This window comes from Lycium barbarum, chromosome 8, assembly GCF_019175385.1.
Source record: "Lycium barbarum isolate Lr01 chromosome 8, ASM1917538v2, whole genome shotgun sequence".
NCBI classification, from domain to species: domain Eukaryota; kingdom Viridiplantae; phylum Streptophyta; class Magnoliopsida; order Solanales; family Solanaceae; genus Lycium; species Lycium barbarum.
This window is the reverse complement of record NC_083344.1, coordinates 6668399-6681431: the sequence shown is the minus strand read 5'-3', so window position 1 is coordinate 6681431 and position 13033 is coordinate 6668399.

The window sequence follows — 13033 nt, the reverse complement described above, 5'->3', positions numbered from 1 at the left end:
ACAACAACAGTAACAATTTTGGGAACAAGAGTTCCAATCCTTATATACCACCAAAAGGGCAGTCAAGAGAGCAAAGTAGTTCAAAGGCTGAATCAATGCGTGAGAAGATTCTAGCCAATCAATCTAAGTCTGAGAGGACTTTATCTGGGCTGACAGAGACAGTAGGTTCACATACAGCGGCTATTCAGAAGCTTGAGTCACAGATGAGGGATATTTCTAGAGAGCAGCACCCTCCTAAAAAGGGAGGACTTCCGAGTGACACTATTCTAAATTCAAAGAATAGGGGAGGCGGTGTGGAACGTATGTTTGCTATCACTACTAGGAGTGATAAAATACTCCAAGGGGATGATAAGAAAGTGGTTGATCTTGAGCCGATAGATGAAGAGGATGAGGTGCAGTCTGAAGCACCCATCAATGCTGATGAGAATCCTGCTGACAAGAAGGTTGCTGATATTCCAGAGATAGTGAAGGATGCTGAGAACACGAGCAAGCAGACTGTGAAAGGTGCTCTCCACCCTTTGACTCATCTTTTCAAGTCTAAACCTCCCCTTTCTCAGATGTTGGTAAAGAAGAAGGAGGATGCTAAGTTCAAGAAGTTTTATGATCAGTTGAAGCAGTTATCTCTAAATTTTCCCTTCTTGGAAGCTGTCAAGGAGATGCTCGGTTTTGCTAAATATTTGAATGACATGCTGACCAAGAAGAAAACGGTTCAACATGAAACTGTAAGTTTGACTCACACTGTGAGTTCCATTATCTCAACTACTACTGTTAAAAAAAGGAGATCATGGGGCGTTCACCATTCTTTATTCTATTGGGCACCATGATTTTGCTCGTGCGTTGTGTGATAATGGGGCGGGTATTAATTTGATGCCCTTTGCTATATACAAACAATCAGGTTTGGGAATGCCAAGGCCGACTACTATGAGGTTACAAATGGCTGATAGGTCTATGAAAAGACCTGTTGGGGTGGTTGATGATGTACTTGCGCGGGTTGGTGATTTTTTGTTGCCCGCTGATTTTGTGATTCTTGACTGTGCTGTTGATCAGTACATTTTTATTATTCTGGGGAGACCTTTCCTTGCTACAGGGAGAGCTCTGATGGATTCGGAGAAAAATGAAATCACGTTTCGAGTCAATGATGAAGAAGTTACTTTTCAAGCTAGCAAAGGGATGAAGTTACCAAGTGCTTATGAGAGTATTTCGATAATTGATTCATTTGATGTTGTTGATGAAGCAGTAGAGTTCAAAATGGAAGAAGAAAGTTTGGGTGAAGCTCTAGCTGGTATTCCTGTGAACTTTGATGCTGAGGACATGGAAGGTTATGTAGAGACAGTTAATTGACTTGTTGGGTTTATATTCTTACCACCCAAAGAAGTTAAATCTTGATCTGGAAAATAGAACAACTCCTCTAGCAAAGCCTTCGATTATCGAGCCACCTAAGTTGGAGCTTAAGCAACTCTCATCACATCTAAAGTATGAGTTCCTTGGTCCGGACAATACATTGCCGGTGATTGTTTCAGCCCTGCTGACTGAGGAGCAGATTCTATAGCTTTTGGAGGTGTTGCGGGAGTATAGGCGTGCTATTAGTTGGACCATAGCAGACATTCGGGGTATCCCATTTGGGATCTGTGAGTATAAAATCCAGCTAGAGAAGGATAGGAAACCGGATGTAGAGCATCAGAGGAGACTGAACGAGAATATGGAAGAGGTCGTCAAGAAAGAAATCATCAAATGGTTAGATGCGGGAGTGGTGATAGTAACTGGGTGAGCCCAGTCTAATGTGTTCCTAAGAAGGGCGGCATCACTGTTGTGCCGAATGCAAAGAATGAGTTGATCCCAACTAGAATTGTCACCGGATGGAGAGTTTGCATGGACTATCGCAAGCTCAACTCAGCTACATGCAAGGACCATTTCCCTATGCCTTTTATTGATCAAATGCTTGATAGGCTAGTGGGGCGTTCCTACTATTGCTTCCTTGATGGCTATTCGGGCTACAATCATATCAACATTGCTTTAGAAGATCAAGAGAAGACTACTTTTACTTGTCCTTATGGGACATTTACATTTAGCCGAATTCCTTTTGGTTTGTGTAATGCACCAGCTACGTTTCAGAGATGCATGATGTCAATCTTCTCTGACATGGTAGAGAACGTCTTGAAGGTGTTCATAGATGACTTCTATGTTATGGGGATTCATTTGAAGATTGTCTTGGCCATCTGGGCCAAGTGCTAAAAAAATGCGAGGAGACAAATCTCGTGCTAAATTGCGAGAAGTGTCATTTTATGGTGAAGGAAGGGATCGTCCTCAGTCACAAAATCTCTGAAAAGGGAATCGAGGTCGATCAAGTAAAAATCAATGTGATTGCGAAACTTCCACCACCTATCTCAGTCAAAGGTGTCCGAAGTTTCTTGGGACATGCTAGGTTCTACCGGCGCTTCATCAAAGATTTCTCAAAAATAGATAACCCAATGTGCAAGCTTCTTGAAAAAGAGACTAAGTTTGTGTTTGATGATAAGTGTTGGAAGGCTTTAGATGAGTTAAAAGAGCGTCTCACTACTGCTCTTATTATTGTTGCTCCTAATTGGTCTTTGCCCTTTGAATTGATGTGTGATGCTAGTGGTTTCACGATAGGTGTTGTGCTTGGGCAGAGACAAAATAAAATTATGCACCCAATCTATTATGCAAGCAGAACACTGAATGCCGCCCAGATGAATTACACAGTGACTGAGCAAGAGTTGCTTGCCATTGTGTTTGCTTTTTGAGAAGTTTCGGGCCTACTTGTCGGGGGTCCAAAGTAGTGGTATACACTGATCATGCAGCATTGCGATACCTTATGGCAAAGAAAGAAGCAAAGCCGCAACTGATCCGATGGGTACTATTACTGCAAGAGTTTGATTTTGAGGTGAAGGATCACATGGGGACCGAGAATCAGGTTGCTGACCATAAATCTCGACTTAAAGCGGCTGGGAGACCTTCTGATAAGCTAGACATAGATGATGTTTTTCCAAATGAGAGGGTGTTGGCTATATCAATGGAAATAGCACCGTGGTATGCTGACATTGCCAATTATTTGGTAACATGCATAGTTCCACAAGATATCAAAGCCTACCAGATGAAGAAGTTCTTACGGGATGCTCGGCAGTACTATTGGGACGAGCCTTATTTGTTCCGAACATACGCTGACAACATCATTCGGCGTTATGTTCCTGAAAGTGAAGTGATAGCGATTCTAAAGGCGTGCCATGACTCTCCTGTTGGGGTCATCATAGTGGTAACCGGACTGCGGCTAAGGTACTTGAATGCGGTTATTACTGGCCTACCATCTCTCATGATGCTAATCTATTGGTGCGGTCTTGTGATCAATGTCAGAGACAAGGGAATATAGGCAGAAGGCAGGAGATGCCTATGAATTTTGTCATGGAGGTGGAAGTGTTTGATGTCTAGGGAATTGACTTTATGGCATGAAATACAACTTGGTTGTTGTGGATTATGTGTCAAAATGAGCAGAAGTAGTGGCTTTACCAAATAACGAGGCCAAGAGTGTCATGGGGTTCCTTAAGAAGAATATTTTTACTCGTTTTGGTACTCCGAGGGCTATAATCAGCGATGGTGGATCCCAATTTTGTAATAGAGCTTTCGCTGGATTGATGGAGAAATATGGTGTCAAGCATAGGGTCGCAACACCTTATCATCTTCAGACAAGTGGGCAAGTCTAAGTATCCAATAGGGAGATCAAGAGTATTCTAGCAAAAACTGTGAATGCAAATAGAATTGATTGGACCCACAAGCTCGATGATGCGCTATGGACATACCGGACTGCTTTCAAGACTCCTATTGGAACTTCACCCTTTAAGCTTGTGTTCGGAAAAGCTTGTCACTTGCCGGTTGAACTTGAGCACAAGGCCATGTAGGCTCTGAAGAAATTGAATATGGATTAGGAAGAAGCGACCAAGCTCAGGTTGTTTCAACTCAATGAGATGGACGAGTTTTGATACCAGTCATATAAGAGTGCAATACTATATAAAGAAAGGATGAAGCAATACCATGACAACAAAATCCTGAAGAGAGAGTCCTAAAGGGGTGATCCTGTCTTGCTATTTAACTCTCGGTTGAAGTTGCTACCGGGTAAGCTAAAATCAAGGTGGTCTGGTCCGTGTGAGGTGGTAGGTGTTTCACCCCATGGAGCGATTGAGTTAAAGTCCGGAGATGGAACTCGGACATTTAAGGTAAATGGGCAGAGGCTGAAGCACTATCGCGGGATGGTTTCGGAAGATAGTTGTTGACCGACACCAGTTGAAACACCTCAGAACGAACGCTGACTTGGTGTTCGTTGATAAGGAGTGAAGGGGTACCACCGTCGCGCCGCGACATTAAATCAAGCGCTTCTTGGGAGGAAATCCAAGTGTAATGTTTATTTCTTTTTTTTATTTATTTTCGTTTGCAACATATAGGGTAATGTTTGTTTTGGTGCAGGATATGAACAAATTGGAGGAAAAAGTGCAACAACGTTGATATTTTACTGTCCGTTAAAATTTTACGAACCGTAAAAGGAAGTACAGAATTAAGTCAGCAAATAGTACTCAATATTACTGTTAGATGATACATTAGACGGACCTCAAAATTTTGACGGACCGCATAATGGAACGTTTAATGGTACAAGAAAAATCTGCTCACTATGACATGTTTACGCCAACATTTGACAACCGTAGAAATTTCAACGGTCCATCAAACTAAGCGTAAAAGTATCACAGTTTAAAGGTTGCCAGTTCTTTGTCCCAGGTAAGTATTTGAACCATAGAAATGACCGTAGAAATTTCTACGGTCCGTATAAAAAATTGACAGTAGGTTTTGTTTAATTTTTTTTAGACTTGTATAAGTAGTCAAAGACGGCTGAGTTTAAAATAACCTTCCCTTTCCCACTTAAATAACAGATACGTTTCCTCAAATTCCTTCACCTTCCCTCTCCCAGTAAAGCATAAATCCTTAAAACTCCTCCCATCCACTCCCTAAAATTATGCCCCACGTATCCTCACTACTCCTTTCCATTTAAAACTCTCTCTTTTTCCCTTGCCCACAAATTCCCAGCCGTCTCAGAAAACGAAACAAAATCAGAAAATAGGGTGCTAGTTGTTCTTAAGAGAGAACAAAATCCCTGTGAAAGAATTGTGATTGTTGTGCTATACTCTCTACTCTAACAAGCAAGCAGGTATGTGATTCTATGTTCCTGTGATCATCACTGGACTTATATTCCATAATTCATAATATATGTTGGGGGTGAGGGTTGTGCACAAGATTGGGTATTGATGAAGTCATAAGTGATGGTATGATGGGTTGGAGGGCATTCCAATGATTGTGTTCAAGCCTTTGGATTCAAACATTGTTATGCCCGCCAATTGTTCGATGAAATGCCCAAATAAAAAAAAATTGGAGGATTTTCCACATATTCTTGCTACTCTTAACCACCATAAGTGGAACTTCATTAACCACCCTTCAGGGGAGTACATCTCGTCTCTAGTGCGGGAATTCTATGCTAATTACGCTGCGGAAGTGAAAAATACTTTCAAGCCGGTTCAGCTTAGGAAGAAAAAGCCACCCCTGTTGGAAGAAGTGACAGTCCGAGGCCGGAAAATTAATATCTCTGGCAAGACAATCAATCGTTTCTACTTTGGCCCCAACTATGTACCACCGCCAAACACGGATAAGCTTAAATACAGGTTAGGTGGTGATCGAGAAGACAAACTATCTGAGTTGCCGTGAGTTGCTTCAGTGATAGCAAGGGGTTCCCTTGAGTGGAATAGGAACACCTCGTTACCGGTGAAGAAAGAGGATTTGTCAGTGGAAGGAAATTTTTGGTAGAGTGTGTAGATCCACAGGTTGTTCCCCAGTCAGTCGGATAACATGTTGCCGGTTGAGCGGGCTATACTCGTAGCTGCCATCATGTCAAGGTACAACATAAATGTAGGGGAGTTGGTGGTTTAACAAATTCATCATAGAGCAATGACTAAGGAGTTATCATTATCATTACAGCATTATTTTTACGGGAAAATATATATCATTATGCATATCGAGATCATCAGTTATTAACCAAGAGTGTGTATGATATCTGAAAGAGAAGAGATGGGAACATTCACCCTACTCCAGATGTTCCTATAGAGCTCACAGCTGGGCTGCTTGCTCCAGCATCCCAGGTACAAGAGCTAGCAGGCCCTGAAACATTGCAGGAAGGGCCGACTGACACAGGCACATTAGCTCAGTTCTTTTCAGGCACCCCAGGTACATCTACAGGGCCCTTTCCCCAGGCTGCTCCAGTTGTTCACAACACTCCTACCTCTCAAAGCAGCCATGTGGCTTCAGCTTCTACAGCCTTGCCTGGCGGTGTTATGATACAGTTTAATGCTCAAAATTTCCATGATGAATTTGTGAAAGCAAACAGAGCATACCGCCAGGTTGCTAACTTGATGGGACAGCTGCAGGGTTATATAGATAAAAGGGTGGCAGCAGCCTTGGAGCCCACAAGGAAGAAGTAGAAGGATTCCCATAAACTTATCCATTCTCGGATTGATGGACTTGAGCAGCGGATTATCGAGCTTGAGAAGGTAAGCCCTACAATCGATCTAGGGACGATGCAAACAAAGTTGATGCAATTGAAGACATATGTGCTACCATTGAAGGTTAAAGAGGGACTTGCGTCTGCAACCTAGCCACAAGCACAAACTTTAAACTTGGCCTCTCTGTTGCCCATTCTTAATTTGCTAGGAGATGATTCCCCACCCCGAGCTACTAGCAAAAGGCCTAGGGAGGAAGGAGAGAATGGTAATGAGGAGGAGGACAGTGAGGAGGACGAGCAGTTTCAAAAGGTTCGGCGATGCTCTCTTGAGGAGACCCATTTTACAGGGGCGTCATCTAGCCATGCCCCTCCTGTTGAGATGATAGTGCCTAGCGTTGTGATACCGGCAGAGACTAGTACCACGGGTCTTGGGGAGGAACCACGCTCTCAGAGTCCGATAGAGCCAGCTGTTGGTACCGCAGTTCCAGCGGCAGAGCAGGCACTGGATACCACTACTGAGGTGATGATACCTCAGGACGTGCAGGACACCTAAAGTGTTTCAGGTAGCCCTATCCCTTTGTTTTGCTTATTTTCATTCCTTGGGGACAATGCACGCTCTTTAGTTGAGGGTGGGATATATGTTTATTGTGAATATTGTATATATGTGTTTAGGACCCCTTTGGATTTTCTTTGCCAGAGTTCTTTTCCTGAGGGACATCATTTTGTTGAAACTGTCATGTTTAGGATATTGCTTAGGTTGAATAGAGTAGTTTTGATTTATTTGGTATTATCCTGTAACTGATGGCATGTTGTTATCGTTTGGTGGAAATGCTGGACCCCTCGAAATATTGACGCCCAAATACTTAAAACGGTTATTGGTTGACATGATTGATTCTTTATATGACATTATGATTGTTGGAGTATTGTGTGAGATAAATGACTGCTTAGGAGGTCATAATTGTAAAAATAATTGTCCTTATGCCAATATGTGTGTGAGTTGTTAGTTTGGTTCTGTTTATGCATGTATAATCTAGAACTTGCCCGGTTAGTCGTGTTTGAAATCTGAAAGTTAGTTTGGTTCTGAGATGATCTTAGGCTTTCTTTGTATAACTAGTCACTTGCCTAAATAAGCCTTACCAAAAATTGAAAATATCCCTAGTTTCCCTTTTTGAGCCTTTTGACCTTTTTCTTGGCTAGCTAATTATGAAACCTTACCCATTGTGCAATTAATCCATCTTCACACCCGTTCCCTCCTTGATGCTACTAGATAGATAAGGCTAAATGCCTAAGTTGGGGGTGAATTAAATGTGAAGTAGATGTTAAAAACATAAGTTGGGGGTGGTGGAGTCTGCTAGTGGAGATTCGATGTGGTAAGTGCGTATAAAAAAAAAAAGAGAAAATCAGAAAAATTGTAACACAAAAGATTTGTAAGTTGTTTAGGAATAAAACCACATCGAGGTTGAAAACTTGAATGAAAAAAAAAGGGGTTGGAAAGAAAAGAGGTGAATTAAGGTGAAGAGTTGTGGTAGCGTTCAAGGAGGGTGAGTCACTAATATCCAAAAGGTATCCTACCCGTCCCTAAGCCTACATTACAAGGCAAAACAAGTCCTAATGTGATCAAAACCAAACAAGCCTAGGATGAAAACATAGAAAATAAGGGCAAGCTTATGGTATTTGCATGTGTAGATATGAAATTCTTTGTGAGTGTGAGTGTTTTCTTTTCTCATTCGTCTTCGTCCCATTCTTGTTGTATATATGTGTGTTGGGACATTCTTTGGTCTATGTGAGGGTATAAGGATGAGGATTGAGCAAAATAAAGTGACTGCTGACAGTAGCGTTTGTGTGCAGCATAATATGTTCGATAATGTAATGTCATGCATTGAAGCTTCATTGTTAGTCATAGCGTTCTTGGGTTGTGTATATGGTTTGAAAATCGAAGAATACACGAAAGAAAGAAAAAAAATACAGGCAGTTGAGAGTCAGATCCAATGTAGACATTCTTACTCTGTGATATCTAGGTGTTAGATTGAGTCGTTGTGTTGTGTGGCTTGCTTGAGCACAAGCAAATACTTTAAGTTGGGGGTGTTTATGCGGCGTGATTTTACGCCATAATCAATGCTTTTCGGTTATAAGTTTTACTTGTTTTTAAGCAAGTCTACGTGATTTTACGTGTTTTTTATTGGATTTCAAGTATTAAGTGTTTTGATCACAAAAGTTGAAGAAGTGGAAAAAATAACAAACCACTGAAGAGGCAATTTAAAGAAGAAATTAGACGGGCCACAGAACATTCTGCGGACCGTCAAATTGACCGTATAATGGTCATGGTGAGCAGTGAGTCGAAGATCCATTCCTGCGGAACAATTATACAGACCGCATAATATTTGATGGTCCTTCAAAATGTATCGTGAAAAATGTTGGAGACTCTTTGGCGGATGAAAGGAAGAAATTTAACGGTCCGCAAAACTGTTTTGCGGACCGTAGAATGGATCGTAGACTGGAACCGACGAATTGCGTCTTTTCACTTCTCACGACTTAGGTCTTATAAATACATGTTATAGGTTTCTTATACGTTTTTTTTAGAGACCAGTCTTTAGTTTCATTCTTCATAGCACTAAATACTCGTAGTTTTGAAAGTCTTTTGGATTACAAACAATTGCAATTAGTTTCCTCTCAATATCAAGCAATAAATTCGTAAGCATTATGATTTCAATTATTGTCAATTGTTCTTCTTTTCCAATGAGTAGCTAAATTTCCTTACTAGGGTTGTGAACCCATTGATGGGTGTTTTGTGATTGGGTTTGTGATTTATATATGCATAATGGATTGTTAGGGTTTATTTATTCTTCATTCTTCATTCATAATTAATGGTTGCAAACATTGATTAAAGCTATAAACCTTGATTTATTTGGGAAAATAATTAGGGTTGGTAAAGATAAATAACAAGAACTCAAAGCTTTAAACTTTATTTAATAGATTCACTTAGGAATAAGACGAATCTACTTGGCATAATTAACCGTTCTTCATATCACTTTCTTATATTTGGGAAAATCATAGAAAGAAATAATCTCTATTTATTGGAAAATAGTAGAGATTCACATAGAGGTTAAGTGCATTCATATAGCAATCCATTAGACGTATATCAAGATCAATACCCATGATCATACACCTCATCTAAAGGGGACACAACCTTAGTTTATTTTATCATAAAGTTCCACCAAAGCAAGTAAGTAGCAATTAGTCATAGAAAAACAAACTTTTACCAAAATCATCAGATTAAGACATTAGACCTAAATATAGCATCCTACGACTTTAGTAAACTTTTCACACCATATTCCCTGTGGGATTCGATCCCAACCTTGTTGGGTTACTATATTTGACAACGTCCGCATTATACCATTAATAAGTGTAATTTAAGCGTATCAATGTACTCCCCTAGAGGGTGGCTAATGAAGTTCCACTTATGGTGGTCAAGAGTAGCAAGAATTCGTGGAAAACCCTCCAGTCTGTCTAGGCTGATTCTTTTCTCTTCATGGATGCTTTTCTTCGGACTACCCCCCTCTTTCTCTTCAATCCCCTGATCATATATTTCTTTGGAGCCTGACACAGAAAATCTGACGCTGTGCTTGGATCTTTCTTTCATTCGGATTTCCTGCAGCCTGGCAGCTTCCAATTCATCTTCCGAGCTGCTAGAGGATGTAGAAGTGCCCCTCTCTTTAGACTGGGAGGACACTTGTACTTGAGTAGCACCCCCAGCTCGGGTGACTCTTGCTGCCAGTGGCTCGTCATCCCCTGCGCTAGTGGCCCCTTGGTGGGGCTCATCACGGAGCCCTCTGCGACCTTGTGCTCTGTCCCTACCTCTTCCTCGTGAAGTATTTGGAGCACCTGCTTGAACCTTGGGAGGCATACCTGTGGAAAGCATGTTAGTATCATCTTCAACTTATATTTTAACTGTAATGTTTTTTTGTTTCCACAGAAATAAAGCGTCAAATTTTTTTACGGGCCGCATAAATTTTTACGGCTGCATAATTGGCCATCAAATGGGAACTGTCGACAATGTTGGATGAAACCATTTGACGATGAAGTTTGACGCTTTGTAGAATTTTCTGTGGCCCGTCAAACCTACCGTCAAATAGTTACAGTGAACTAATTTGTATTGAACCATTTGATGATGAAGTTTGACGCTCCGCAGAATTTTCTGCGGTCCGTCAAACCTATCGTCAAATGGTAACAATATGTCATGTCTATTAGGACTTTTGATGACACTTTTGACCGACCGTCAAAACGTTTACGGTCCGTTAACCTTGTCGTCAAAATTCCCCGACTTAGTTCTTGTCTTTCATTGTTACAGTTGACTCTTCAATTCAACACACATGCTTATACATCGCACGCACTTGTAGAACTCATATAAAGCCGGGGTTACTCAGACTTCACCCTTTTTTGTCAATTTTTATGATTTAGGCATTTCATCGAACAGTTGGCGGGCACAACGATGTTTAAATCCACAAACGTGTACACAACCAGGAATGCCCTCCAACCCATCATACCATCATTATGTGTTCATCAATATCCAACCTTTTGCACAAACCTCACCCCCAACGTAGATTATCAATTATGGACTACAAATCCCAGTGATAGTTCATGGGAATACATAGTCAACCCATGCTTTTAGAAAATTAAATGAGCAGATCATAGGAATACAGAATCGCATACCTGAATTTCTTGTTGGAGTGGAGAGTATAGCACGACAATCAGAATTCTTTACCCAGGGATTTTGTTCTTTCTATTAAAAAAACGCAACTCTTTTTTTTTTTTTGAAGACGGCTGCGGATATTTGGAAAAGGGAAGGAGTGAGTTATAAAAGGAAAGGAGTGGTGAGGGTTAAGGGGGGCGTGATTCTAGGGAATGGGTAGGAGGAGTTATAGGGATTTATGTTTGAGTAGGAAAGGGAAGGTGAAGGATTTATGTTTGGAGTGGTTGATTTGAAACCGTTATACGTATATAAACCCAGCCGCCTTTTCATTACTTATAAAAAAAAAGTGAAAATAAAAAACCTACCATCAAATAATTTTACGGATCGCAGAAATTTCTACAGACCTTTCAATGGTCCAGGTACTTACCTGGGATAGTGAACTGGCAACCTTCCAACTATGACACTTTTACGCTTCTTTTGACGAACCGTATAATTTTTTATGGTCGTCAAATGTTGGCGTAAACGCTTCACAGTGAGCAGATTTCTTTTGTACCATTAGACGTTCCGTTGTACGGTCTGTCAAATTTTTGACGGTCCGTATAATGTACCGTATAACAGTAACAGTGAGTACTATTTGCTGACTTAAATCTACGCTTTCTTTTACGGTCCGCACAAAATTTGTCGGACCGTAAAATTTGGCGCAGAATTTCCATCGGCGTTTTTGCACTTTTGCTTCCAAGTTGTTCATATCCTGCACCAAAACAAACATAACCTTGTATGTTTCAACCAAAAAAAAAAAGAACTAAACATTACACTTGGGTTGGCTTCTATGAAGCGCTTGAGTTAACGTCGCGGCATAACGGTGGTATCCATTCACTCCTTATCGGCGAACACTAGGTCAGCATTCGTTCCGAGATGCTTCAACCGGTATCGGTCAACAATTCTATCTCCCGAAACCATTTCGTGATAGTGCTTCACCTTCTGCCCATTCACCTTAAATGTCCGAGTTCCATCTCCGGACTTCAGCTCAATCACCCCATAGGGTGAAACACCTACCACCTCAAAAGGACCAGACCACCTTGACTTTAGTTTGCCTGGTAGCAACTTCAACCGAGAGTTAAACAACAAGATAGGATCACTCTTGTAGAATTCTCGCTTCAGGATTTTCTTGTCATGATATTGCTTCATCCTCTCTTTATACAGTGTTGCACTCTCATAGGCCTGGTACCGAAGCTCATCCATCTTATTGAGTTGAAACAACCTGAGCTTAGTCGCCTCTTCCCAATCCATATTCAACTTCTTCAAAGCCTACATAGCCTTGTGTTCCAGTTTAACCGGCAAGTGACAAGATTTTCCGAATACGAGCTTAAAGGGTGAAGTCCCAATCGGAGTCTTAAAGGCAGTTCGATATGCCCATAGAGCATCATCGAGCTTGCGGGCCCAATCAGTCCTATTTGCATTCACCATTTTAGCTAGAATACTCCTGATCTCCCTATTGGATACTTCAATTTGCTCACTTGTCTGAGGATGATAAGGTGTTGCCACCCTATGTTTTACACCATATTTCTCCATCAATCCCGCAAAAGCTCTATGCAAAAGTGGGAAGCACCATCATTGATAATAGCCCTCGGGGTACCAAAACAGGTAAATATGTTCTTCTTGAGGAATCCAATGACACTCTTGGCCTCGTTGTTAGGTAAAGCCATCACTTCTACCCATTTTGACACGTAGTCCACTGAAACCATGATATATTTCATGCCACCTGAACTCACAAAGGGTCCCATAAAGTCAATCCC